Below are 6576 nucleotides of genomic sequence, written 5' to 3' on the forward strand. Positions count from 1 at the left end.
TATAAAAATTTATTTATTTATACTTTATTAGTTGTGTAAATCTCTTGAGTTTACATATCACGTAATAATTGCTATAAATTAATAATAAATATATTAATCCTTAAGGGAATTTGTAGAATATTTATGAAATTAAAAATAAACAAATATTGTAAAAACAAAAAAGAAATTGTGAAACAACATTATTATTATTATGTTATGTTAATCATACTCATTTGTATTATAAATTAATAATTTATTATAAATAAAATGTAAATTAAAAATAAATAAAAAGTTTTATTTTGTTTAATAAATGTCATTATTTTTCTGCTTGTGTTGACACATGTTTTTTAGGAACATGCAAGGGTGTTATATTCTGATAAGCCGAACCTTGGGTATTTATAAATCGATATCTTTATTATTTGCTGACATATATCTATTTAAGAAAAAAACCTTCAATAAGAATATTAATCTACTAGTGTACCCTGGGTGCTTCACTACACAATTAATATTAAATACAAAATTTTGATCACTTTTATAGTAAAGTACTAATGTACGAAAAATCCTCCTTCCTCATTATATATGAACCGTGAGTTATTTGTTTCCTGTCCTACACCACCATAAGTGGTGATATAGGGTATATATAACTTTGTCATTCTGTATGTAACACCAAAAAATATTCATGTGGGACCTAAAAAAGTATATATATTCTGGGTCCTTATCAAATTCTTAGTCGATTTATCTTTGTCCGTCTGTCTGTGTAGAACACTTTCACAAAAAAAAAACGAAGCATTAGACTTTAACCAAATTCACCCAAAAAGTTCTTCATTTTTCTAGGTTGTTTGGTATTGAAAATGGACAAAATCGGTTCACATCGGTCAAAGTTATGAATCAAAATTTGAAACAACTTCGAAATAAATAAGCATTTTTTACACATTCTGATGTAATTTTCTCGCAAACAATTCGAGATAATTCCATTGAAATAGCAACACATTCGTTTCTACACAAGAACTTGATCTCGGCGGAAAATTGCCAGAATCGGTTTACAATTTGATATACCTCCCATACAAAAGAACATATTCCCGAAAAATTGGATATTTCCGAAATACCGATATTTCAACAAAATTTTACATATTAATATCTTATGTCAATAGAATTCATTAGAAAAAAAAATTTTTGTATTGGTCCATAATTGGACATAGCTCCCTTACAAGGTCGCCTCCTGAAAATCACTTAAACGCACATAATTCATTACTAAATTAAGATATCAATATAAAATTTGACAAAAGTATTGTTCTCATATAAAAAATATTACTATGAAGTTTTTTTCCGATCGGTCCATAATTGGTCATAGCTCCCATACAAGGTCCACTCCCGAAAATCACCTAAACGCGCATAACTCATTACTAAATTAAGATATCCATATAAAATTTGGTACAAGTATTGCTCATATGCACAAAAAAATTACTGTGAAATTTTCTTCCGATCGGTTCATAACTGATCATAGCTCCCATACAAGGTCCCTTAAAAAAAGCTCTCAAAAGCACATTACTCATTACTAAATAGTGATAGAAATATTTAGCATAAATACTATTTTTGTACACATAAATATTATTTCAAAATTTCTTTCTCGATCGGTCCATTCTTGGTTATAGCTCCCATACAAGGTCCCTTTCAGAAAATCAGGCCCAGCCCCTAAAAACGCTTTAACCGTAAGAAAACTCGTTTCTACAAATAGTTGATCAATTATAAAAGTATTAATATAAAAGTAGTTGGTGGAGGGTATTTAAAATTCGGCTCAGCCGAATATAGCACTCTAACTTGTTCTTTTTAAATATGAATAAATTATTATACACACAGAGAAAAAACATTGTTGTTGTAACCATGTTGTAAGAGCAACATATTATGGTTAAAATTATGATTATAGTCTAAAAATTGTTGATGTTTGTAACGCGCAACATTATTGGCCCTATACCCACCGTAAAGTATACCACTCGGCACAGAATTTTCTCATTCCCTCAAACTACAGGTCGCAATTTTGAAGAATAAAATTTGATATATGATCTTCTACTGTTCTATGGAAGAAGCCTATTAAAAATGGTTAAGATCGGTCCATTATTTTACCACACAACTGTACCTTCCGAATAGGGCTTTTAAGTTCATAATCATGTTTAATATACTCATATCACGTCAAAAGGCTGCAAAAACAAGCTCTAACACTAACAACAAGTGTTGTTGTTAGTATTGATGCTATTGGTTCATGTTTAATCCGATGAACAATTCGACGGTTAGACTCTTGATCATTTCAATACAATTTTCACTTAAAATGAAATGATCTTGACCAAAATACGAATGCACAACAATCTGATAAACTACACGAAGTCAAGAAGAATTCAGGAGCTCTTATTCGCGACTAAAATTAGAATGTATAAGAATCTGATATCATGTATAAGTGCTGCCCGAACCGCAACATCAGCTCTGCCTTTTGACACAAAACTATGACTACTTAAACAGATTATAAGATAAACTAGTTGGGAATTATAGAAATATATTCAGTACATCACTTTGTTTATTTCTTCCAGTTGGTCATATGTGTTGGTTTTTACTACACATATAACTTTTACTATACATAGACTTACATGGTTCACAAAAATTAAACTGGAGCCAGAATTTCGTGCGCAAATTAACGGTATCTTCATCTGCAAGAGAGGACGGATATTAGTGTTTCATGATTTCATAAGTATTTTCGGAATGTTTTTTGTACATAAAACAAAACATAAACTCTTTAATTGTAACAACTTATTTAAGTAGTTATTTGTAAGCAGACGCGAGAAGTACTGCCAATATCAATATCATGCTAAAGAATAAGTAGTGAAAATTAATTACTTTTCAATCTAAGTTTTTGCTGGGAATATTTTGAAGAAATGAGGGCGTGTTTCGTGTATATTAAAGCGTTTCCTTTTTAATGTTTCTCTATAATTACTATAGTAAAAATTTTGGCCATTTAAAATCATATAATTTTAGAATTAATTAAAATTACATTTTTTTCATGTCTTCATTAATTAATATTAATTATGTAAAGTATAAATCACATTTACAAAATACTATTCTTGCTGTGAAAGTGATTTATATAAAAATATTTATTTAAATAAAAGATTAAAGCAATAATCTATTTACTTTTTGTATATGATTAGCAAACCACAATTATTTACACTTACATACCTACATACATATATACATACATATGTATTTATTTATAATAACTATTTTACAAATGATTTAATATCTAATTACTTTTCACACTCATTATTTATGATTTAAGCAAATAAATTTGAAATATTTTAAGAATTTTTTGTTAATTGTTTAAAAATTTCCTTAAATTATTATAGTTTTATTTGAACCTTCAAAATCTGGCACAGAGGCTGTATATCAGTAAAATGATTTAACTCTTTCATGTATATGGAACACCGGTGTCATGAGATTTTTTTACATTTTTCTCAATTTCGAGTGTTGTTTTGAATTCACAGCTACAGTAAATAGTTATTTTCAAAGAAAATTACTTTTTTTAGAATTTAATGTCACTACATGCTAAAAAGGATAATATCCTGCGATATCCTTCGAAAACACTTTCTCCATTTTTCATCAAAAATGATCAATACACGTAAAAATAAAGTGTATGGTAAAGTCATTTCCATAAAAAGTGCAGCGGTTTAGTTTTCATTCAATTCCTCAGCGAATCACTTATATTTTTCACACTTAACATATGTTCGCAAATACTTAAGTAAAACATAACTTGCTCTGCCAACAAGAAACCTCTATCTAAAATTTATATAAAACTAGCTTACTTTGGGTGCTTCGCTACCTTAACTTAAATTAAATACATACAAAATTTTATTTACTTTTATAGAAAATTAAAATTGATTGAATATTTATAACCTACACCACTATAGTAAGGTGCTGATGTTTGTAACACACAAAAATATTGGCCCTACAACCACCGATCGACTCAGAATCACATTTTGAGTCGATTTAGACATGTCCGTCCGTCTGTACAGGGTACAGGCCGCAATTTTCAAGATAATTTGATGAAATTGGGACCAAGCTTGTTTTTTGGCACAGAGACAAAGCGTATTGAAAATGGTTGAAATCTGTCCATTATTTCACCTAGCCTCCATACAACCGTACCTCTCGATTTGGGCTTTTTATGCCATAATTACGTCAAATATACTATTATCTCTATAAAAATTGGCAAAAATAAGTTTTATATAAGCAGTATTATTTAACTGCAGACTTTCTTAATGATCAGACCTTATTTGACCCTAGCCCCCATACAAACCCCCCTTCAAAAAAATGTCTTAAACGTCTAAAATTGACTGTAACCATTTGTATTGCAATGAAACTTAACAAAACTAACTGTTATTTAAAATTATATACTTTTCCCAAATTTATCGAGGATCGGCCCATGTTTGACCTATACTCCTATATAATGCGACATTTTGGAAAATTTTGTTTTTATCAATAAATTGCTTAAATAGTTTGGAATTAAGGTAAAATTCAACATACAAGTCGGGCCATGCCCGACTATACATGATTAAATACGTGATTAAATACGTATTCAGTAAGAAGCTTGTATTTTTAGTTTCATTCATTTAGTTTCCACATTATAGAAAATTTCGAAAGTACTATTTAAAAAATGTACTATAAAATACCTCTAATAGATTAATCATTAATAAAAAACTGTATGTTTCTTTGTTCAATATTATATACAATTGAAAAAATATAATTTTAATGAATGAAAAAGTATCAAAAGTTCCTTTCAGTAGATTCTCATTCATTAAGGTCTCTACATTTTAAATTTTATTTTCAATATATATATATATATATATGTTCAATATCGTAAAAATATCAAAAATTACCATCGGAAAAACGAAAAAGTACAAAAATCTCTTTTAATAAATTTTTATTTAATAAGGACCGTGTGTTCCGGTTAACCATTATAAAGAATCTAAAAGGTACCATTTGAAGAATACAAAAGTCTAAATAGTTTCCACTTACAGAATATTATTCAGTCAAGACCATGTAAATTAAAATTAATATTTCTAAGTTGAATATTTTAGAAAATTAAAAAAGTACCATTTATGAGATAAAAAGTAGTAAAAAGTTCTCTCTTAAAGAACCTTATTCAATAAAAACCATGTATGTTTAATAATTATGTGTTTTTAATTCATATTAAAGAACATACAAAGAGTATCTTTAAAGAAAGAAAAAGTACCAAAAATGGAATAAATTTTACCTAAGTGGAAAGTACTAATAAAGAATAAAATTGTTTCCCCTTTTCGTTTAGAAATATACTTTTTCGAGAATTAAGTATACAAAATATTAAGTATTTAAATCTATATATCATAGATAAAACTCTAACGATTCAAATCTGCATTCATTTGTTCCAGAAAAATAATGCTTTAAAAAAGTACCAAACCATTTACTCCAATTTGGTACTATATAGGCCTTAGTACTCGAATACCAAAATAATGTACCAACAGCTTATTTAGTTTGAATAAATAAACTAAATTTTCAAATTTTAAAAATATTTGCTCAATAAGTTTGAACAAAATTAAATTTCCCGTTTTTCCCTTTTTGGTACTTTTTTTCTCAGTGAAATGCAAAAATTTTTTTACAATTACAAGTAATTTAATAGGAATAATTCAATAAACCGAAAAAGTTTTCTGAACGTGATAAAAAAGTACCATAAATACAATTTTCTCCCTTTTACACCCAAAAAAAGACTGAATTTTAAACAAGTCAAATTTCTATATTCGGCTGTGGCGAATCTTATATACCCTTCACCAAGTATGTTTTAAAAAACAGTTTTTATTTATTTCGTATCTCTGCACACATGTCACACATAACATACACACAAACAAATATAAACTGTATTACCATCCTCAAACAAATATGAGCTGTATTACCAACATATTACTGCTTTATCAGCTTGTTGTTGTTTTTATGCTTTTATTTATAATTTGTTAAGGAATTTTTCAGAGGTAGTCTCAGATTTTTACCCATATCTCAGTTATTTATAGACCGATTTTGCTGAATTTTATTAGGAAACTTCTCGAAAGCATGTCCGACAGAATTATTGAAGATTTGGATTTTGAAGATATCTGGAGTCTTCAGAAAATTGATTTCAACAGACAGACAGACAGACAGACAGACAGACAGACGGACAGACAGACAGACAAACGGAATGACAAACTTATGTATACCCTTCTCACGAAAGTGAAGGGTATAAAAAGTAACTTTGGGAGATGTTACCAAAATATTTATAAAAATTTTATTATGATAATTAATTCAAAAGTTATAAAGGGCCAAAAAAGGTTCCAAAGTCACATTTGTTACATATTTTTACCCTTTAAGAGTAGATACAGGCACATTTAAAATGATTCTTGTGTCACTAATATTGTGTAAGATAAGTAAGAAAACCTGTTTTACCCATTTTGTCCCCTCTTTACCCGTTAATGTACAAATTTCCAAAAATCCCTCCTTGGATCTACATATCCAAAAACACATCTACTGTAAAAATTTATCTAGGTTCAGCCGTTT

The sequence above is a fragment of the Lucilia cuprina genome, chromosome 3 (genome assembly GCF_022045245.1).
Source record: "Lucilia cuprina isolate Lc7/37 chromosome 3, ASM2204524v1, whole genome shotgun sequence".
NCBI lineage: Eukaryota > Metazoa > Arthropoda > Insecta > Diptera > Calliphoridae > Lucilia > Lucilia cuprina.